Below are 23399 nucleotides of genomic sequence, written 5' to 3'. Positions count from 1 at the left end.
GAATAAGCTGAAAATAAGAGGAAATAGTATAATAAACTATCGACTTCAATCATGATAAATAATGCAATCAGTAGAAAAACTCCTCTTCTATAAATACCACAATAAATTGTGTGTTTCTGTGTGTGTGTTAAGGTAACCACACTTATCTGGTCAGAACATTTTTAAACCTTTCCATAACCTCATACCAGATTCTCATGACTATATCTGTGGTATAATGAACAACCTTTACAACTGTCATGATTATGTAAACTTGTTATGAAAGATTTTCTGTGGTTAGAAGTTGGAGTCACATAAAGAATAGCAACCACCACATACACTTTCTGACCTATTTTCACATTTACAATTGATATTTTCAAATATAAATTGTTATGACCACGATTTTAAATTCCATCAAACATCAAATTCCATTGCTTTCCCTGGATTTGTATGACTGTTGGGCACTGTGTGTGTGTGTGTGTGTGTGTGTGTGTGCGTGTGTGTGTGTGTGTGTGTGTGTGTGTGTGTGTGTGTGTGTGTGTGTGTGTGTGTGTGTGTGTGTGTGTGTGTGTGTGTGTGTGTGTATGTGTGTGTGTGTGTGTGTGTGTGTGTGTGTGTGTGTGTGTGTGTGTGTCGGTGTGTGTGTGTGTGTCGGTGTGTCGGTGTGTCAGTGTGTGTGTCGTGCAGGGGTGTATCATTAACTTTAATGTCATCAGCAACAAAACAATTTGCGTATAGTATACGTTACTAAACATCAGTTATTAGTGAACTTCACTTTGTATGTGTATCTATTAATATTGGCTAGGGGTGTAACAACACACATTTAGATTCAATATGAATTTAGATTCTGAGGTCACAATGCGATTTGATGTTAAATACACTGTATTGAATGTAGATTTGTTAGAATTTTTTATTCTGTATATTAACATTGTTACACCACTGATAATAACATTGAAGAATCTCACAATATTGGGAAAATATATGAATATTGTACCTGTTCAGTCAAAGCCTTGATCAATTGTGTTGACTCAATGGAACTTGGATCATTATAAGGAGGCTCAAAATCTTTCTTAATTTTCAAATAAATGTTTGCCTTTCTTGTTGGTACTTTTCCACTTTCTGAAAGTAAAGGTAATGTTTATAAAACATTTAAAGAAAATGTCAGTTATTAAATATAGAAGCTTAAAAGTAGTAAAACAACTTTAAAAAAATTAATATTTGACTGTAATGTTACAAAAAAAAAGTTTTTCATGGTCACATCAAGATTATGAATAAGAAAGATGGAGAGAACAGGTCACTCACCAAGGACAGCTGTTGTGTCATTAATTCCAAAGATGCATGTATCTCCAAACGTGAACTCAATGCAGTCACATTGACATTTCCCAACAGTAATATTGAACAGACAAGGAGACCCATTACATTTGCAGTTCACTTCTTCACACTGGGGAGTTGTAGGTGCAGTGGTGAATTTAGTGTTTGAACTATGGCTGTCAGTAACAGAAACAGTTTCTTGGGGTGTTGGAGATGTCTGTGGACTGGGAAATGACTGATTTGTGGTCATCACATTTTTTGTAGTTATTGTTGGAATTTCAGTCTTGAATGATGTGGAAGGACTCTCCTCTGATGTAGAATGAGACATTGAAGATGTTTCAGGACTGCTCAACGAAAGCTTAGTTGTCATTATAATTGGTGATGTGACCTCACTTTCAGGTGCAACTGTTATTGGCGTCAATGTTGTCTGTAGTGTTCTTGTGGGCAGGGCTGTGGATGATTTTACAGTTTCATCTGTCACTGTGGGCACTTCAGACTTGAATGTTGTTGAGTTTGACTCTTCTGTTGTAAAAACAGTTTCTTGGGTTGTTGGAGAAGTTTGTGGACTGGAGACTGACTGATTTTCTGTCATCACATTCTCTGTGATTATAGAACGGTCGGTTACAACTGTGGGTGGCATCGAAGTTGTCCAACCAGAGGAGGCTGGGGTTTCTACAGTATTCTGTGTTGCTTCACTGCTTGTCTGGACTGAAGTAGATTGCTCAGTAGTGGGCAATGCAGTGGAGGATGATTTTACAGTTTGACCTGTTATTGTGGGAATTTCAGTCTTGAATGATGTGGAAGGACTCTCCTCTGATGTAGAATGAGATATTGAAGATGTTTCAGGACTGCTCAACGAACGCTTAGTTGTCATTATAATTGGTGATGTGACCTCAATTTCAGGTGCAACTGTTATTGGCGTGAATGTTGTCTGTAGTGTTCTTGTGGGCAGGGCTGTGGATGATTTTACAGTTTCATCTGGTACTGTGGGCACTTCAGACTTGAATGTTGTTGAGTTTGACTCTTCTGTTGTAAAAACTGTTTCTTGGGTTATTGGAGAAGTTTGTGGACTGGAGACGGACTGATTTGCTGTCATCACATTCTCTGTAATTATAGAACGGTCGGTTACAACTGTGGGTTGCATCGATGTTGTCCCACCAGAGGAGGCTGGGGTTTCTACAGTATTCTGTGTTGCTTCACTACTCGTCTGGACTGAAGTAGATTGCTCAGTAATGGGCAATGCAGTGGAGGATGATTTTACAGTTTCACCTGTTATTGTTGGAATTTCAGTCTTGAATGATGTGGAAGGACTCTCATCTGATGTAGAATGAGACATTGAAGATGTTTCAGGACTGCTCAAAGAAAGCTTAGTTGTCATTATAATTGGTGATGTGACCTCACTTTCAGGTGCAACTGTTATTGGTGTCAATGTTGTCTGTAGTGTTCTTGGGGGCAGGGCTGTGGATGATTTTACAGTTTCATCTGTCACTGTGGACACTTCAGACTTGAATGTTGTTGAGTTTGACTCTTCTGTTGTAAAAACAGTTTGTTGGGTTGTTGGAGAAGTTTGTGGACTGGAGACTGACTGATTTGCTGTCATCACATTCTCTGTAATTATAGAACGGTCGGTTACAACTGTGGGTGGCATCGAAGGCGTCCCACCAGAGGAGGCTGGGGTTTCTACAGTATTCTGTGTTGCTTCACTGCTTGTCTGGACTGAAGTAGATTGCTCAGTAGTGGGCAATGCAGTGGAGGATGATTTTACAGTTTCACCTGTTATTGTTGGAATTTCAGTCTTGAATGATGTGGAAGGACTCTCCTCTGATGTAGAATGAGACATTGAAGATGTTTCAGGACTGCTCAACGAAAGCTTAGTTGTCATTATAATTGGTGATGTGACCTCACTTTCAGGTGCAACTGTTATTGTTGTCTGTAGTGCTCTTGTGGGCAGGGCTGTGGATAATTTTACAGTTTCATCTGTCACTGTGGGCACTTCAGACTTGAATGTTGTTGAGTTTGACTCTTCTGTTGTAAAAACTGTTTCTTGGGTTGTTGGAGAAGTTGGTGGACTGGAGACGGACTGATTTGCTGTCATCACATTCTCTGTAATTATAGAACGGTCGGGTACAACTGTGGTTTGCATCGATGTTGTCCCACCAGAGGAGGCTGGGGTTTCTACAGTATTCTGTGTTGCTTCACTACTCGTCTGGACTGAAGTAGATTGCTCAGTAATGGGCAATGCAGTGGAGGATGATTTTACAGTTTCACCTGTTATTGTTGGAATTTCAGTCTTGAATGATGTGGAAGGACTCTCCTCTGATGTAGAATGAGACATTGAAGATGTTTCAGGACTGCTCAAAGAAAGCTTAGTTGTCATTATAATTGGTGATGTGACCTCACTTTCAGGTGCAACTGTTATTGGTGTCAATGTTGTCTGTAGTGTTCTTGTGGGCAGGGCTGTGGAGGATTTTACAGTTACATCTGTCACTGTGGACACTTCAGACTTGAATGTTGTTGAGTTTGACTCTTCTGTTGTAAAAACTGTTTCTTCGGTTGTTGGAGAAGTCTGTGGACTGGAGACTGACTGATTTGCTGTCATCACATTCTCTGTGATTATAGAACGGTCGGTTACAACTGTGGGTGGCATCGATGTTGTCCCACCAGAGGAGGCTGGGGTTTCTACAGTATTCTGTGTTGCTTCACTGCTTGTCTGGACTGAAGTAGATTGCTCAGTAGTGGGCAATGCAGTGGAGGATGATTTTACAGTTTGACCTGTTATTGTGGGAATTTCAGTCTTGAATGATGTGGAAGGACTCTCCTCTGATGTAGAATGAGATATTGAAGATGTTTCAGGACTGCTCAACGAACGCTTAGTTGTCATTATAATTGGTGATGTGACCTCACTTTCAGGTGCAACTGTTATTGGCGTCAATGTTGTCTGTAGTGTTCTTGTGGGCAGGGCTGTCGATGATTTTACAGTTTCATCTGTCACTGTGGGCACTTCAGACTTGAATGTTGTTGAGTTTGACTCTTCTGTTGTAAAAACTGTTTCTTGGGTTATTGGAGAAGTTTGTGGACTGGAGACGGACTGATTTGCTGTCATCACATTCTCTGTAATTATAGAACGGTCGGTTACAACTGTGGGTTGCATCGATGTTGTCCCACCAGAGGAGGCTGGGGTTTCTACAGTATTCTGTGTTGCTTCACTACTCGTCTGGACTGAAGTAGATTGCTCAGTAATGGGCAATGCAGTGGAGGATGATTTTACAGTTTCACCTGTTATTGTTGGAATTTCAGTCTTGAATGATGTGGAAGGACTCTCATCTGATGTAGAATGAGACATTGAAGATGTTTCAGGACTGCTCAAAGAAAGCTTAGTTGTCATTATAATTGGTGATGTGACCTCACTTTCAGGTGCAACTGTTATTGGTGTCAATGTTGTCTGTAGTGTTCTTGTGGGCAGGGCTGTGGACGATTTTACAGTTTCATCTGTCACTGTGGACACTTCAGACTTGAATGTTGTTGAGTTTGACTCTTCTGTTGTAAAAACAGTTTGTTGGGTTGTTGGAGAAGTTTGTGGACTGGAGACTGACTGATTTGCTGTCATCACATTCTCTGTAATTATAGAACGGTCGGTTACAACTGTGGGTGGCATCGAAGGCGTCCCACCAGAGGAGGCTGGGGTTTCTACAGTATTCTGTGTTGCTTCACTGCTTGTCTGGACTGAAGTAGATTGCTCAGTAGTGGGCAATGCAGTGGAGGATGATTTTACAGTTTCACCTGTTATTGTTGGAATTTCAGTCTTGAATGATGTGGAAGGACTCTCCTCTGATGTAGAATGAGACATTGAAGATGTTTCAGGACTGCTCAACGAAAGCTTAGTTGTCATTATAATTGGTGATGTGACCTCACTTTCAGGTGCAACTGTTATTGTTGTCTGTAGTGTTCTTGTGGGCAGGGCTGTGGATAATTTTACAGTTTCATCTGTCACTGTGGGCACTTCAGACTTGAATGTTGTTGAGTTTGACTCTTCTGTTGTAAAAACTGTTTCTTGGGTTGTTGGAGAAGTTGGTGGACTGGAGACGGACTGATTTGCTGTCATCACATTCTCTGTAATTATAGAACGGTCGGTTACAACTGTGGTTTGCATCGATGTTGTCCCACCAGAGGAGGCTGGGGTTTCTACAGTATTCTGTGTTGCTTCACTACTCGTCTGGACTGAAGTAGATTGCTTAGTAATGGGCAATGCAGTGGAGGATGATTTTACAGTTTCACCTGTTATTGTTGGAATTTCAGTCTTGAATGATGTGGAAGGACTCTCCTCTGATGTAGAATGAGACATTGAAGATGTTTCAGGACTGCTCAACGAAAGCTTAGTTGTCATTATAATTGGTGATGTGACCTCACTTTCAGGTGCAACTGTTATTGTTGTCTGTAGTGTTCTTGTGGGCAGGGCTGTGGATAATTTTACAGTTTCATCTGTCACTGTGGGCACTTCAGACTTGAATGTTGTTGAGTTTGACTCTTCTGTTGTAAAAACTGTTTTTTGGGTTATTGGAGAAGTTTGTGGACTGGAGACGGACTGATTTGCTGTCATCACATTCTCTGTAATTATAGAACGGTCGGTTACAACTGTGGGTTGCATCGATGTTGTCCCACCAGAGGAGGCTGGGGTTTCTACAGTATTCTGTGTTGCTTCACTACTCGTCTGGACTGAAGTAGATTGCTCAGTAATGGGCAATGCAGTGGAGGATGATTTTACAGTTTCACCTGTTATTGTTGGAATTTCAGTCTTGAATGATGTGGAAGGACTCTCATCTGATGTAGAATGAGACATTGAAGATGTTTCAGGACTGCTCAAAGAAAGCTTAGTTGTCATTATAATTGGTGATGTGACCTCACTTTCAGGTGCAACTGTTATTGGTGTCAATGTTGTCTGTAGTGTTCTTGTGGGCAGGGCTGTGGACGATTTTACAGTTTCATCTGTCACTGTGGACACTTCAGACTTGAATGTTGTTGAGTTTGACTCTTCTGTTGTAAAAACAGTTTGTTGGGTTGTTGGAGAAGTTTGTGGACTGGAGACTGACTGATTTGCTGTCATCACATTCTCTGTAATTATAGAACGGTCGGTTACAACTGTGGGTGGCATCGAAGGCGTCCCACCAGAGGAGGCTGGGGTTTCTACAGTATTCTGTGTTGCTTCACTGCTTGTCTGGACTGAAGTAGATTGCTCAGTAGTGGGCAATGCAGTGGAGGATGATTTTACAGTTTCACCTGTTATTGTTGGAATTTCAGTCTTGAATGATGTGGAAGGACTCTCCTCTGATGTAGAATGAGACATTGAAGATGTTTCAGGACTGCTCAACGAAAGCTTAGTTGTCATTATAATTGGTGATGTGACCTCACTTTCAGGTGCAACTGTTATTGTTGTCTGTAGTGTTCTTGTGGGCAGGGCTGTGGATAATTTTACAGTTTCATCTGTCACTGTGGGCACTTCAGACTTGAATGTTGTTGAGTTTGACTCTTCTGTTGTAAAAACTGTTTCTTGGGTTGTTGGAGAAGTTGGTGGACTGGAGACGGACTGATTTGCTGTCATCACATTCTCTGTAATTATAGAACGGTCGGTTACAACTGTGGTTTGCATCGATGTTGTCCCACCAGAGGAGGCTGGGGTTTCTACAGTATTCTGTGTTGCTTCACTACTCGTCTGGACTGAAGTAGATTGCTTAGTAATGGGCAATGCAGTGGAGGATGATTTTACAGTTTCACCTGTTATTGTTGGAATTTCAGTCTTGAATGATGTGGAAGGACTCTCCTCTGATGTAGAATGAGACATTGAAGATGTTTCAGGACTGCTCAACGAAAGCTTAGTTGTCATTATAATTGGTGATGTGACCTCACTTTCAGGTGCAACTGTTATTGTTGTCTGTAGTGTTCTTGTGGGCAGGGCTGTGGATAATTTTACAGTTTCATCTGTCACTGTGGGCACTTCAGACTTGAATGTTGTTGAGTTTGACTCTTCTGTTGTAAAAACTGTTTTTTGGGTTATTGGAGAAGTTTGTGGACTGGAGACGGACTGATTTGCTGTCATCACATTCTCTGTAATTATAGAACGGTCGGTTACAACTGTGGGTTGCATCGATGTTGTCCCACCAGAGGAGGCTGGGGTTTCTACAGTATTCTGTGTTGCTTCACTACTCGTCTGGACTGAAGTAGATTGCTCAGTAATGGGCAATGCAGTGGAGGATGATTTTACAGTTTCACCTGTTATTGTTGGAATTTCAGTCTTGAATGATGTGGAAGGACTCTCATCTGATGTAGAATGAGACATTGAAGATGTTTCAGGACTGCTCAAAGAAAGCTTAGTTGTCATTATAATTGGTGATGTGACCTCACTTTCAGGTGCAACTGTTATTGGTGTCAATGTTGTCTGTAGTGTTCTTGTGGGCAGGGCTGTGGACGATTTTACAGTTTCATCTGTCACTGTGGACACTTCAGACTTGAATGTTGTTGAGTTTGACTCTTCGTTTGTAAAAACAGTTTGTTGGGTTGTTGGAGAAGTTTGTGGACTGGAGACTGACTGATTTGCTGTCATCACATTCTCTGTAATTATAGAACGGTCGGTTACAACTGTGGGTGGCATCGAAGGCGTCCCACCAGAGGAGGCTGGGGTTTCTACAGTATTCTGTGTTGCTTCACTGCTTGTCTGGACTGAAGTAGATTGCTCAGTAGTGGGCAATGCAGTGGAGGATGATTTTACAGTTTCACCTGTTATTGTTGGAATTTCAGTCTTGAATGATGTGGAAGGACTCTCCTCTGATGTAGAATGAGACATTGAAGATGTTTCAGGACTGCTCAACGAAAGCTTAGTTGTCATTATAATTGGTGATGTGACCTCACTTTCAGGTGCAACTGTTATTGTTGTCTGTAGTGTTCTTGTGGGCAGGGCTGTGGATAATTTTACAGTTTCATCTGTCACTGTGGGCACTTCAGACTTGAATGTTGTTGAGTTTGACTCTTCTGTTGTAAAAACTGTTTCTTGGGTTGTTGGAGAAGTTGGTGGACTGGAGACGGACTGATTTGCTGTCATCACATTCTCTGTAATTATAGAACGGTCGGTTACAACTGTGGTTTGCATCGATGTTGTCCCACCAGAGGAGGCTGGGGTTTCTACAGTATTCTGTGTTGCTTCACTACTCGTCTGGACTGAAGTAGATTGCTCAGTAATGGGCAATGCAGTGGAGGATGATTTTACAGTTTCACCTGTTATTGTTGGAATTTCAGTCTTGAATGATGTGGAAGGACTCTCCTCTGATGTAGAATGAGACATTGAAGATGTTTCAGGACTGCTCAACGAAAGCTTAGTTGTCATTATAATTGGTGATGTGACCTCACTTTCAGGTGCAACTGTTATTGGCGTCAATGTTGTCTGTAGTGTTCTTGTGGGCAGGGCTGTGGAGGATTTTACAGTTTCATCCATCGCTGTGGACACTTCAGACTTGAATGTTGTTGAGTTTGACTCTTCTGTTGTGAAAACAGTTTCTTGGGTTGTTGGAGAAGTTTGTGGACTGGAGACTGACTGATTTGCTGTCATCACATTCTCTGTGATTATAGAACGGTCGGTTACAACTGTGGGTGGCATCGAAGTTGTCCCACCAGAGGAGGCTGGGGTTTCTACAGTATTCTGTGTTGCTTCACTGCTTGTCTGGACTGAAGTAGATTGCTCAGTAGTGGTCAATGTAGTGGAGGATGATTTTACAGTTTCACCTGTTATTGTTGGAATTTCAGTCTTGAATGATGTGGAAGGACTCTCCTCTGATGTAGAATGAGACATTGAAGATGTTTCAGGACTGCTCAAAGAAAGCTTAGTTGTCATTATAATTGGTGATGTGACCTCACTTTCAGGTGCAACTGTTATTGGTGTCAATGTTGTCTGTAGTGTTCTTGTGGGCAGGGCTGTGGAGGATTTTACAGTTTCATCTGTCACTGTGGACACTTCAGACTTGAATGTTGTTGAGTTTAACTCTTCTGTTGTAAAAACAGTTTGTTGGGTTGTTGGAGAAGTTTGTGGACTGGAGACTGACTGATTTGCTGTCATCACATTCTCTGTAATTATAGAACGGTCGGTTACAACTGTGGGTGGCATCGAATGCGTCCCACCAGAGGAGGCTGGGGTTTCTACAGTATTCTGTGTTGCTTCACTGCTTGTCTGGACTGAAGTAGATTGCTCAGTAGTGGGCAATGCAGTGGAGGATGATTTTACAGTTTCACCTGTTATTGTTGGAATTTCAGTCTTGAATGATGTGGAAGGACTCTCCTCTGATGTAGAATGAGACATTGAAGATGTTTCAGGACTGCTCAACGAAAGCTTAGTTGTCATTATAATTGGTGATGTGACCTCACTTTCAGGTGCAACTGTTATTGGCGTTTGTAGTGTTCTTGTGGGCAGGGCTGTGGATGATTTTACAGTTTCATCTGTCACTGTGGGCACTTCAGACTTGAAAGTTGTTGAGTTAGACTCTTCTGTTGTAAAAACAGTTTCTTGGGTTGTTGGAGAAGTTTGTGGACTGGAGACGGACTGATTTGCTGTCATCACATTCTCTGTAATTATAGAACGGTCGGTTACAACTGTGGGTTGCATCGAAGTTGTCCCACCAGAGGAGGCTGGGGTTTCTACAGTATTCTGTGTTGCTTCACTACTTGTCTGGACTGAAGTAGATTGATCAGTAATGGGCAATGCAGTGGAGGATGATTTTACAGTTTCACCTGTTATTGTTGGAATTTCAGTCTTGAATGATGTGGAAGGACTCTCATCTGATGTAGAATGAGACATTGAAGATGTTTCAGGACTGCTCAAAGAAAGCTTAGTTGTCATTATAATTGGTGATGTGACCTCACTTTCAGGTGCAACTGTTATTGGCATCAATGTTGACTGTAGTGTTCTTGTGGGCAGGGCTGTGGATGATTTTACAGTTTCATCTGTCACTGTGGGCACTTCAGACTTGAATGTTGTTGAGTTTGACTCTTCTGTTGTAAAAACTGTTTCTTGGGTTGTTGGAGAAGTTTGTGGACTGGAGACTGACTGATTTGCTGTCATCACATTCTCTGTGATTATAGAACGGTCGGTTACAACTGTGGGTGGCATCGATGTTGTCCCACCAGAGGAGGCTGGGGTTTCTACAGTATTCTGTGTTGCTTCACTGCTTGTCTGGACTGAAGTAGATTGCTCAGTAGTGGGCAATGCAGTGGAGGATGATTTTACAGTTTGACCTGTTATTGTGGGAATTTCAGTCTTGAATGATGTGGAAGGACTCTCCTCTGATGTAGAATGAGATATTGAAGATGTTTCAGGACTGCTCAACGAACGCTTAGTTGTCATTATAATTGGTGATGTGACCTCACTTTCAGGTGCAACTGTTATTGGTGTCAATGTTGTCTGTAGTGTTCTTGTGGGCCGGGCTGTGGAGGATTTTACAGTTACATCTGTCACTGTGGACACTTCAGACTTGAATGTTGTTGAGTTTGACTCTTCTGTTGTAAAAACTGTTTCTTCGGTTGTTGGAGAAGTCTGTGGACTGGAGACTGACTGATTTGCTGTCATCACATTCTCTGTGATTATAGAACGGTCGGTTACAACTGTGGGTGGCATCGATGTTGTCCCACCAGAGGAGGCTGGGGTTTCTACAGTATTCTGTGTTGCTTCACTGCTTGTCTGGACTGAAGTAGATTGCTCAGTAGTGGGCAATGCAGTGGAGGATGATTTTACAGTTTGACCTGTTATTGTGGGAATTTCAGTCTTGAATGATGTGGAAGGACTCTCCTCTGATGTAGAATGAGATATTGAAGATGTTTCAGGACTGCTCAACGAACGCTTAGTTGTCATTATAATTGGTGATGTGACCTCACTTTCAGGTGCAACTGTTATTGGCGTCAATGTTGTCTGTAGTGTTCTTGTGGGCAAGGCTGTCGATGATTTTACAGTTTCATCTGTCACTGTGGGCACTTCAGACTTGAATGTTGTTGAGTTTGACTCTTCTGTTGTAAAAACTGTTTCTTGGGTTATTGGAGAAGTTTGTGGACTGGAGACGGACTGATTTGCTGTCATCACATTCTCTGTAATTATAGAACGGTCGGTTACAACTGTGGGTTGCATCGATGTTGTCCCACCAGAGGAGGCTGGGGTTTCTACAGTATTCTGTGTTGCTTCACTACTCGTCTGGACTGAAGTAGATTGCTCAGTAATGGGCAATGCAGTGGAGGATGATTTTACAGTTTCACCTGTTATTGTTGGAATTTCAGTCTTGAATGATGTGGAAGGACTCTCATCTGATGTAGAATGAGACATTGAAGATGTTTCAGGACTGCTCAAAGAAAGCTTAGTTGTCATTATAATTGGTGATGTGACCTCACTTTCAGGTGCAACTGTTATTGGTGTCAATGTTGTCTGTAGTGTTCTTGTGGGCAGGGCTGTGGACGATTTTACAGTTTCATCTGTCACTGTGGACACTTCAGACTTGAATGTGGTTGAGTTTGACTCTTCTGTTGTAAAAACAGTTTGTTGGGTTGTTGGAGAAGTTTGTGGACTGGAGACTGACTGATTTGCTGTCATCACATTCTCTGTAATTATAGAACGGTCGGTTACAACTGTGGGTGGCATCGAAGGTGTCCCACCAGAGGAGGCTGGGGTTTCTACAGTATTCTGTGTTGCTTCACTGCTTGTTTGGACTGAAGTAGATTGCTCAGTAGTGGGCAATGCAGTGGAGGATGATTTTACAGTTTCACCTGTTATTGTTGGAATTTCAGTCTTGAATGATGTGGAAGGACTCTCCTCTGATGTAGAATGAGACATTGAAGATGTTTCAGGACTGCTCAACGAAAGCTTAGTTGTCATTATAATTGGTGATGTGACCTCACTTTCAGGTGCAACTGTTATTGTTGTCTGTAGTGTTCTTGTGGGCAGGGCTGTGGATAATTTTACAGTTTCATCTGTCACTGTGGGCACTTCAGACTTGAATGTTGTTGAGTTTGACTCTTCTGTTGTAAAAACTGTTTCTTCGGTTGTTGGAGAAGTCTGTGGACTGGAGACTGACTGATTTGCTGTCATCACATTCTCTGTGATTATAGAACGGTCGGTTACAACTGTGGGTGGCATCGATGTTGTCCCACCAGAGGAGGCTGGGGTTTCTACAGTATTCTGTGTTGCTTCACTACTCGTCTGGACTGAAGTAGATTGCTCAGTAATGTGCAATGCAGTGGAGGATGATTTTACAGTTTCACCTGTTATTGTTGGAATTTCAGTCTTGAATGATGTGGAAGGACTCTCATCTGATGTAGAATGAGACATTGAAGATGTTTCAGGACTGCTCAAAGAAAGCTTAGTTGTCATTATAATTGGTGATGTGACCTCACTTTCAGGTGCAACTGTTATTGGTGTCAATGTTGTCTGTAGTGTTCTTGTGGGCAGGGCTGTGGACGATTTTACAGTTTCATCTGTCACTGTGGACACTTCAGACTTGAATGTTGTTGAGTTTGACTCTTCTGTTGTAAAAACTGTTTTTTGGGTTATTGGAGAAGTTTGTGGACTGGAGACGGACTGATTTGCTGTCATCACATTCTCTGTAATTATAGAACGGTCGGTTACAACTGTGGGTTGCATCGATGTTGTCCCACCAGAGGAGGCTGGGGTTTCTACAGTATTCTGTGTTGCTTCACTACTCGTCTGGACTGAAGTAGATTGCTCAGTAATGGGCAATGCAGTGGAGGATGATTTTACAGTTTCACCTGTTATTGTTGGAATTTCAGTCTTGAATGATGTGGAAGGACTCTCATCTGATGTAGAATGAGACATTGAAGATGTTTCAGGACTGCTCAAAGAAAGCTTAGTTGTCATTATAATTGGTGATGTGACCTCACTTTCAGGTGCAACTGTTATTGGTGTCAATGTTGTCTGTAGTGTTCTTGTGGGCAGGGCTGTGGACGATTTTACAGTTTCATCTGTCACTGTGGACACTTCAGACTTGAATGTTGTTGAGTTTGACTCTTCTGTTGTAAAAACAGTTTGTTGGGTTGTTGGAGAAGTTTGTGGACTGGAGACTGACTGATTTGCTGTCATCACATTCTCTGTAATTATAGAACGGTCGGTTACAACTGTGGGTGGCATCGAAGGTGTCCCACCAGAGGAGGCTGGGGTTTCTACAGTATTCTGTGTTGCTTCACTGCTTGTTTGGACTGAAGTAGATTGCTCAGTAGTGGGCAATGCAGTGGAGGATGATTTTACAGTTTCACCTGTTATTGTTGGAATTTCAGTCTTGAATGATGTGGAAGGACTCTCCTCTGATGTAGAATGAGACATTGAAGATGTTTCAGGACTGCTCAACGAAAGCTTAGTTGTCATTATAATTGGTGATGTGACCTCACTTTCAGGTGCAACTGTTATTGTTGTCTGTAGTGTTCTTGTGGGCAGGGCTGTGGATAATTTTACAGTTTCATCTGTCACTGTGGGCACTTCAGACTTGAATGTTGTTGAGTTTGACTCTTCTGTTGTAAAAACTGTTTCTTCGGTTGTTGGAGAAGTCTGTGGACTGGAGACTGACTGATTTGCTGTCATCACATTCTCTGTGATTATAGAACGGTCGGTTACAACTGTGGGTGGCATCGATGTTGTCCCACCAGAGGAGGCTGGGGTTTCTACAATATTCTGTGTTGCTTCACTACTCGTCTGGACTGAAGTAGATTGCTCAGTAATGGGCAATGCAGTGGAGGATGATTTTACAGTTTCACCTGTTAATGTTGGAATTTCAGTCTTGAATGATGTGGAAGGACTCTCATCTGATGTAGAATGAGACATTGAAGATGTTTCAGGACTGCTCAAAGAAAGCTTAGTTGTCATTATAATTGGTGATGTGACCTCACTTTCAGGTGCAACTGTTATTGGTGTCAATGTTGTCTGTAGTGTTCTTGTGGGCAGGGCTGTGGACGATTTTACAGTTTCATCTGTCACTGTGGACACTTCAGACTTGAATGTTGTTGAGTTTGACTCTTCTGTTGTAAAAACTGTTTTTTGGGTTATTGGAGAAGTTTGTGGACTGGAGACGGACTGATTTGCTGTAATCACATTCTCTGTAATTATAGAACGGTCGGTTACAACTGTGGGTTGCATCGATGTTGTCCCACCAGAGGAGGCTGGGGTTTCTACAGTATTCTGTGTTGCTTCACTACTCGTCTGGACTGAAGTAGATTGCTCAGTAATGGGCAATGCAGTGGAGGATGATTTTACAGTTTCACCTGTTATTGTTGGAATTTCAGTCATGAATGATGTGGAAGGACTCTCATCTGATGTAGAATGAGACATTGAAGATGTTTCAGGACTGCTCAACGAAAGCTTAGTTGTCATTATAATTGGTGATGTGACCTCACTTTCAGGTGCAACTGTTATTGGTGTCAATGTTGTCTGTAGTGTTCTTGTGGGCAGGGCTGTGGACGATTTTACAGTTTCATCTGTCACTGTGGACACTTCAGACTTGAATGTTGTTGAGTTTGACTCTTCTGTTGTAAAAACAGTTTGTTGGGTTGTTGGAGAAGTTTGTGGACTGGAGACTGACTGATTTGCTGTCATCACATTCTCTGTAATTATAGAACGGTCGGTTACAACTGTGGGTGGCATCGAAGGCGTCCCACCAGAGGAGGCTGGGGTTTCTACAGTATTCTGTGTTGCTTCACTGCTTGTCTGGACTGAAGTAGATTGTTCAGTAGTGGGCAATGCAGTGGAGGATGATTTTACAGTTTCACCTGTTATTGTTGGAATTTCAGTCTTGAATGATGTGGAAGGACTCTCATCTGATATAGAATGAGACATTGAAGATGTTTCAGGACTGCTCAAAGAAAGCTTAGTTGTCATTATAATTGGTGATGTGACCTCACTTTCAGGTGCAACTGTTATTGTTGTCTGTAGTGTTCTTGTGGGCAGGGCTGTGGATAATTTTACAGTTTCATCTGTCACTGTGGGCACTTCAGACTTGAATGTTGTTGAGTTTGACTCTTCTGTTGTAAAAACTGTTTCTTCGGTTGTTGGAGAAGTCTGTGGACTGGAGACTGACTGATTTGCTGTCATCACATTCTCTGTGATTATAGAACGGTCGGTTACAACTGTGGGTGGCATCGATGTTGTCCCACCAGAGGAGGCTGGGGTTTCTACAATATTCTGTGTTGCTTCACTACTCGTCTGGACTGAAGTAGATTGCTCAGTAATGGGCAATGCAGTGGAGGATGATTTTACAGTTTCACCTGTTAATGTTGGAATTTCAGTCTTGAATGATGTGGAAGGACTCTCATCTGATGTAGAATGAGACATTGAAGATGTTTCAGGACTGCTCAAAGAAAGCTTAGTTGTCATTATAATTGGTGATGTGACCTCACTTTCAGGTGCAACTGTTATTGGTGTCAATGTTGTCTGTAGTGTTCTTGTGGGCAGGGCTGTGGACGATTTTACAGTTTCATCTGTCACTGTGGACACTTCAGACTTGAATGTTGTTGAGTTTGACTCTTCTGTTGTAAAAACTGTTTTTTGGGTTATTGGAGAAGTTTGTGGACTGGAGACGGACTGATTTGCTGTCATCACATTCTCTGTAATTATAGAACGGTCGGTTACAACTGTGGGTTGCATCGATGTTGTCCCACCAGAGGAGGCTGGGGTTTCTACAGTATTCTGTGTTGCTTCACTACTCGTCTGGACTGAAGTAGATTGCTCAGTAATGGGCAATGCAGTGGAGGATGATTTTACAGTTTCACCTGTTATTGTTGGAATTTCAGTCTTGAATGATGTGGAAGGACTCTCATCTGATGTAGAATGAGACATTGAAGATGTTTCAGGACTGCTCAACGAAAGCTTAGTTGTCATTATAATTGGTGATGTGACCTCACTTTCAGGTGCAACTGTTATTGGTGTCAATGTTGTCTGTAGTGTTCTTGTGGGCAGGGCTGTGGACGATTTTACAGTTTCATCTGTCACTGTGGACACTTCAGACTTGAATGTTGTTGAGTTTGACTCTTCTGTTGTAAAAACAGTTTGTTGGGTTGTTGGAGAAGTTTGTGGACTGGAGACTGACTGATTTGCTGTCATCACATTCTCTGTAATTATAGAACGGTCGGTTACAACTGTGGGTGGCATCGAAGGCGTCCCACCAGAGGAGGCTGGGGTTTCTACAGTATTCTGTGTTGCTTCACTGCTTGTCTGGACTGAAGTAGATTGTTCAGTAGTGGGCAATGCAGTGGAGGATGATTTTACAGTTTCACCTGTTATTGTTGGAATTTCAGTCTTGAATGATGTGGAAGGACTCTCCTCTGATGTAGAATGAGACATTGAAGATGTTTCAGGACTGCTCAACGAAAGCTTAGTTGTCATTATAATTGGTGATGTGACCTCACTTTCAGGTGCAACTGTTATTGTTGTCTGTAGTGTTCTTGTGGGCAGGGCTGTGGATAATTTTACAGTTTCATCTGTCACTGTGGGCACTTCAGACTTGAATGTTGTTGAGTTTGACTCTTCTGTTGTAAAAACTGTTTCTTGGGTTGTTGGAGAAGTTGGTGGACTGGAGACGGACTGATTTGCTGTCATCACATTCTCTGTAATTATAGAACGGTCGGTTACAACTGTGGTTTGCATCGATGTTGTCCCACCAGAGGAGGCTGGGGTTTCTACAGTATTCTGTGTTGCTTCACTACTCGTCTGGACTGAAATAGATTGCTCAGTAATGGGCAATGCAGTGGAGGATGATTTTACAGTTTCACCTGTTATTGTTGGAATTTCAGTCTTGAATGATGTGGAAGGACTCTCCTCTGATGTAGAATGAGACATTGAAGATGTTTCAGGACTGCTCAACGAAAGCTTAGTTGTCATTATAATTGGTGATGTGACCTCACTTTCAGGTGCAACTGTTATTGGCGTCAATGTTGTCTGTAGTGTTCTTGTGGGCAGGGCTGTGGAGGATTTTACAGTTTCATCCATCGCTGTGGACACTTCAGACTTGAATGTTGTTGAGTTTGACTCTTCTGTTGTGAAAACAGTTTCTTGGGTTGTTGGAGAAGTTTGTGGACTGGAGACTGACTGATTTGCTGTCATCACATTCTCTGTGATTATAGAACGGTCGGTTACAACTGTGGGTGGCATCGAAGTTGTCCCACCAGAGGAGGCTGGGGTTTCTACAGTATTCTGTGTTGCTTCACTGCTTGTCTGGACTGAAGTAGATTGCTCAGTAGTGGGCAATGCAGTGGAGGATGATTTTACAGTTTCACCTGTTATTGTTGGAATTTCAGTCTTGAATGATGTGGAAGGACTCTCCTCTGATGTAGAATGAGACATTGAAGATGTTTCAGGACTGCTCAAAGAAAGCTTAGTTGTCATTATAATTGGTGATGTGACCTCACTTTCAGGTGCAACTGTTATTGGTGTCAATGTTGTCTGTGGTGTTCTTGTGGGCAGGGCTGTGGAGGATTTTACAGTTTCATCTGTCACTGTGGACACTTCAGACTTGAATGTTGTTGAGTTTAACTCTTCTGTTGTAAAAACAGTTTGTTGGGTTGTTGGAGAAGTTTGTGCACTGGAGACTGACTGATTTGCTGTCATCACATTCTCTGTAATTATAGAACGGTCGGTTACAACTGTGGGTGGCATCGAATGCGTCCCACCAGAGGAGGCTGGGGTTTCTACAGTATTCTGTGTTGCTTCACTGCTTGTCTGGATTGAAGTAGATTGCTCAGTAGTGTGCAATGCAGTGGAGGATGATTTTACAGTTTCACCTGTTATTGTTGGAATTTCAGTCTTGAATGATGTGGAAGGACTCTCCTCTGATGTAGAATGAGACATTGAAGATGTTTCAGGACTGCTCAACGAAAGCTTAGTTGTCATTATAATTGGTGATGTGACCTCACTTTCATGGGCAACTGTTATTGGCGTCAATGTTGTCTGTAGTGTTCTTGTGGGCAGGGCTGTGGAGGATTTTACAGTTTCATCTGTCACTGTGGACACTTCAGACTTGAATGTTGTTGAGTTTGACTCTTCTGTTGTAAAAACAGTTTCTTGGGTTGTTGGAGAAGTTTGTGGACTGGAGACTGACTGATTTGCTGTCATTACATTCTCTGTAATTATAGAACGGTCGGTTACAACTGTGGGTGGCATTGAAGGCGTCCCACCAGAGGAGGCTGGGGTTTCTACAGTATTCTGTGTTGCTTCACTGCTTGTCTGGACTGAAGTAGATTGCTCAGTAGTGGGCAATGCAGTGGAGGATGATTTTACAGTTTCACCTGTTATTGTTGGAATTTCAGTCTTGAATGATGTGGAAGGACTCTCCTCTGATGTAGAATGAGACATTGAAGATGTTTCAGGACTGCTCAACGAAAGCTTAGTTGTCATTATAATTGGTGATGTGACCTCACTTTCATGGGCAACTGTTATTGGCGTCAATGTTGTCTGTAGTGTTCTTGTGGGCAGGGCTGTGGAGAATTGTACAGTTTCATCTGTCACTGTGGACACTTCAGACTTGAATGTTGTTGAGTTTGACTCTTCTGTTGTAAAAACAGTTTCTTGGGTTGTTGGAGAAGTTTGTGGACTGGAGATGGACTGATTTGCTGTCATCACATTCTCTGTAATTATAGAACGGTCGGTTACAACTGTGGGTGGCATCGAAGTTGTCCCACCAGAGGAGGCTGGGGTTTCTACAGTATTCTGTGTTGCTTCACTGCTTGTCTGGACTGAAGTAGATTGCTCAGTAGTGGGCAATGCAGTGGAGGGCGATTTGACTGTTTCACTTGTCAGTGTTGGAATTTCAGTCTTGAATGATGTAGAATTATTCTCCTCTGTTGTAGAATGAGACATTGAAGATGTTTCAGGACTGCTCAACGAAAGCTTAGTTGTCATTATAATTGGTGATGTGACCTCACTTTCAGGTGCAACTGTTATTGGCGTTTGTAGTGTTCTTGTGGGCAGGGCTGTGGATGATTTTACAGTTTCATCTGTCACTGTGGGCACTTCAGACTTGAAAGTTGTTGAGTTAGACTCTTCTGTTGTAAAAACAGTTTCTTGGGTTGTTGGAGAAGTTTGTGGACTGGAGACGGACTGATTTGCTGTCATCACATTCTCTGTAATTATAGAACGGTCGGTTACAACTGTGGGTTGCATCGAAGTTGTCCCACCAGAGGAGGCTGGGGTTTCTACAGTATTCTGTGTTGCTTCACTACTTGTCTGGACTGAAGTAGATTGATCAGTAATGGGCAATGCAGTGGAGATTGATTTTACAGTTTCACCTGTTATTGTTGGAATTTCAGTCTTGAATGATGTGGAAGGACTCTCATCTGATGTAGAATGAGACATTGAAGATGTTTCAGGACTGCTCAAAGAAAGCTTAGTTGTCATTATAATTGGTGATGTGACCTCACTTTCAGGTGCAACTGTTATTGGCATCAATGTTGACTGTAGTGTTCTTGTGGGCAGGGCTGTGGAGGATTTTACAGTTTCATCCATCGCTGTGGACACTTCAGACTTGAATGTTGTTGAGTTTGACTCTTCTGTTGTGAAAACAGTTTCTTGGGTTGTTGGAGAAGTTTGTGGACTGGAGACTGACTGATTTGCTGTCATCACATTCTCTGTGATTATAGAACGGTCGGTTACAACTGTGGGTGGCATCGAAGTTGTCCCACCAGAGGAGGCTGGGGTTTCTACAGTATTCTGTGTTGCTTCACTGCTTGTCTGGACTGAAGTAGATTGCTCAGTAGTGGGCAATGCAGTGGAGGATGATTTTACAGTTTCACCTGTTATTGTTGGAATTTCAGTCTTGAATGATGTGGAAGGACTCTCCTCTGATGTAGAATGAGACATTGAAGATGTTTCAGGACTGCTCAAAGAAAGCTTAGTTGTCATTATAATTGGTGATGTGACCTCACTTTCAGGTGCAACTGTTATTGGTGTCAATGTTGTCTGTGGTGTTCTTGTGGGCAGGGCTGTGGAGGATTTTACAGTTTCATCTGTCACTGTGGACACTTCAGACTTGAATGTTGTTGAGTTTAACTCTTCTGTTGTAAAAACAGTTTGTTGGGTTGTTGGAGAAGTTTGTGCACTGGAGACTGACTGATTTGCTGTCATCACATTCTCTGTAATTATAGAACGGTCGGTTACAACTGTGGGTGGCATCGAATGCGTCCCACCAGAGGAGGCTGGGGTTTCTACAGTATTCTGTGTTGCTTCACTGCTTGTCTGGACTGAAGTAGATTGCTCAGTAGTGGGCAATGCAGTGGAGGATGATTTTACAGTTTCACCTGTTATTGTTGGAATTTCAGTCTTGAATGATGTGGAAGGACTCTCCTCTGATGTAGAATGAGACATTGAAGATGTTTCAGGACTGCTCAACAAAAGCTTAGTTGTCATTATAATTGGTGATGTGACCTCACTTTCATGGGCAACTGTTATTGGCGTCAATGTTGTCTGTAGTGTTCTTGTGGGCAGGGCTGTGGAGGATTTTACAGTTTCATCTGTCACTGTGGACACTTCAGACTTGAATGTTGTTGAGTTTGACTCTTCTGTTGTAAAAACAGTTTCTTGGGTTGTTGGAGAAGTTTGTGGACTGGAGACTGACTGATTTGCTGTCATTACATTCTCTGTAATTATAGAACGGTCGGTTACAACTGTGGGTGGCATTGAAGGCGTCCCACCAGAGGAGGCTGGGGTTTCTACAGTATTCTGTGTTGCTTCACTGCTTGTCTGGACTGAAGTAGATTGCTCAGTAGTGGGCAATGCAGTGGAGGATGATTTTACAGTTTCACCTGTTATTGTTGGAATTTCAGTCTTGAATGATGTGGAAGGACTCTCCTCTGATGTAGAATGAGACATTGAAGATGTTTCAGGACTGCTCAACGAAAGCTTAGTTGTCATTATAATTGGTGATGTGACCTCACTTTCATGGGCAACTGTTATTGGCGTCAATGTTGTCTGTAGTGTTCTTGTGGGCAGGGCTGTGGAGAATTGTACAGTTTCATCTGTCACTGTGGACACTTCAGACTTGAATGTTGTTGAGTTTGACTCTTCTGTTGTAAAAACAGTTTCTTGGGTTGTTGGAGAAGTTTGTGGACTGGAGATGGACTGATTTGCTGTCATCACATTCTCTGTAATTATAGAACGGTCGGTTACAACTGTGGGTGGCATCGAAGTTGTCCCACCAGAGGAGGCTGGGGTTTCTACAGTATTCTGTGTTGCTTCACTGCTTGTCTGGACTGAAGTAGATTGCTCAGTAGTGGGCAATGCAGTGGAGGGCGATTTGACAGTTTCACTTGTCAGTGTTGGAATTTCAGTCTTGAATGATGTAGAATTATTCTCCTCTGTTGTAGAATGAGACATTGAAGATGTTTCAGGACTGCTCAACGAAAGCTTAGTTGTCATTATAATTGGTGATGTGACCTCACTTTCAGGTGCAACTGTTATTGGCGTTTGTAGTGTTCTTGTGGGCAGGGCTGTGGATGATTTTACAGTTTCATCTGTCACTGTGGGCACTTCAGACTTGAAAGTTGTTGAGTTAGACTCTTCTGTTGTAAAAACAGTTTCTTGGGTTGTTGGAGAAGTTTGTGGACTGGAGACGGACTGATTTGCTGTCATCACATTCTCTGTAATTATAGAACGGTCGGTTACAACTGTGGGTTGCATCGAAGTTGTCCCACCAGAGGAGGCTGGGGTTTCTACAGTATTCTGTGTTGCTTCACTACTTGTCTGGACTGAAGTAGATTGATCAGTAATGGGCAATGCAGTGGAGATTGATTTTACAGTTTCACCTGTTATTGTTGGAATTTCAGTCTTGAATGATGTGGAAGGACTCTCATCTGATGTAGAATGAGACATTGAAGATGTTTCAGGACTGCTCAAAGAAAGCGTAGTTGTCATTATAATTGGTGATGTGACCTCACTTTCAGGTGCAACTGTTATTGGCATCAATGTTGACTGTAGTGTTCTTGTGGGCAGGGCTGTGGATGATTTTACAGTTTCATCTGTCACTGTGGGCACTTCAGACTTGAATGTTGTTGAGTTTGACTCTTCTGTTGTAAAAACTGTTTCTTGGGTTGTTGGAGAAGTTTGTGGACTGGAGACTGACTGATTTGCTGTCATCACATTCTCTGTGATTATAGAACGGTCGGTTACAACTGTGGGTGGCATCGATGTTGTCCCACCAGAGGAGGCTGGGGTTTCTACAGTATTCTGTGTTGCTTCACTGCTTGTCTGGACTGAAGTAGATTGCTCAGTAGTGGGCAATGCAGTGGAGGATGATTTTACAGTTTGACCTGTTATTGTGGGAATTTCAGTCTTGAATGATGTGGAAGGACTCTCCTCTGATGTAGAATGAGATATTGAAGATGTTTCAGGACTGCTCAACGAACGCTTAGTTGTCATTATAATTGGTGATGTGACCTCACTTTCAGGTGCAACTGTTATTGGCGTCAATGTTGTCTGTAGTGTTCTTGTGGGCAGGGCTGTGGATGATTTTACAGTTTCATCTGTCACTGTGGGCACTTCAGACTTGAATGTTGTTGAGTTTGACTCTTCTGTTGTAAAAACTGTTTCTTGGGTTATTGGAGAAGTTTGTGGACTGGAGACGGACTGATTTGCTGTCATCACATTCTCTGTAATTATAGAACGGTCGGTTACAACTGTGGGTTGCATCGATGTTGTCCCACCAGAGGAGGCTGGGGTTTCTACAGTATTCTGTGTTGCTTCACTGCTTGTCTGGACTGAAGTAGATTGCTCAGTAGTGGGCAATGCAGTGGAGGATGATTTTACAGTTTCACCTGTTATTGTTGGAATTTCAGTCTTGAATGATGTGGAAGGACTCTCCTCTAATGTAGAATGAGACATTGAAGATGTTTCAGGACTGCTCAACGAAAGCTCAGTTGTCATTATAATTGGTGATGTGACCTCACTTTCAGGTGCAACTGTTATTGTTGTCTGTAGTGTTCTTGTGGGCAGGGCTGTGGATAATTTTACAGTTTCATCTGTCACTGTGGGCACTTCAGACTTGAATGTTGTTGAGTTTGACTCTTCTGTTGTAAAAACTGTTTCTTGGGTTGTTGGAGAAGTTGGTGGA

This window comes from Notolepis coatsorum (genome assembly GCF_963971535.1).
Source record: "Notolepis coatsorum genome assembly, chromosome: 6".
Lineage (NCBI taxonomy): Eukaryota > Metazoa > Chordata > Actinopteri > Aulopiformes > Paralepididae > Notolepis > Notolepis coatsorum.
The sequence above is the reverse complement of the archived record's forward strand: the minus strand, read 5'-3'. Positions refer to the sequence as shown.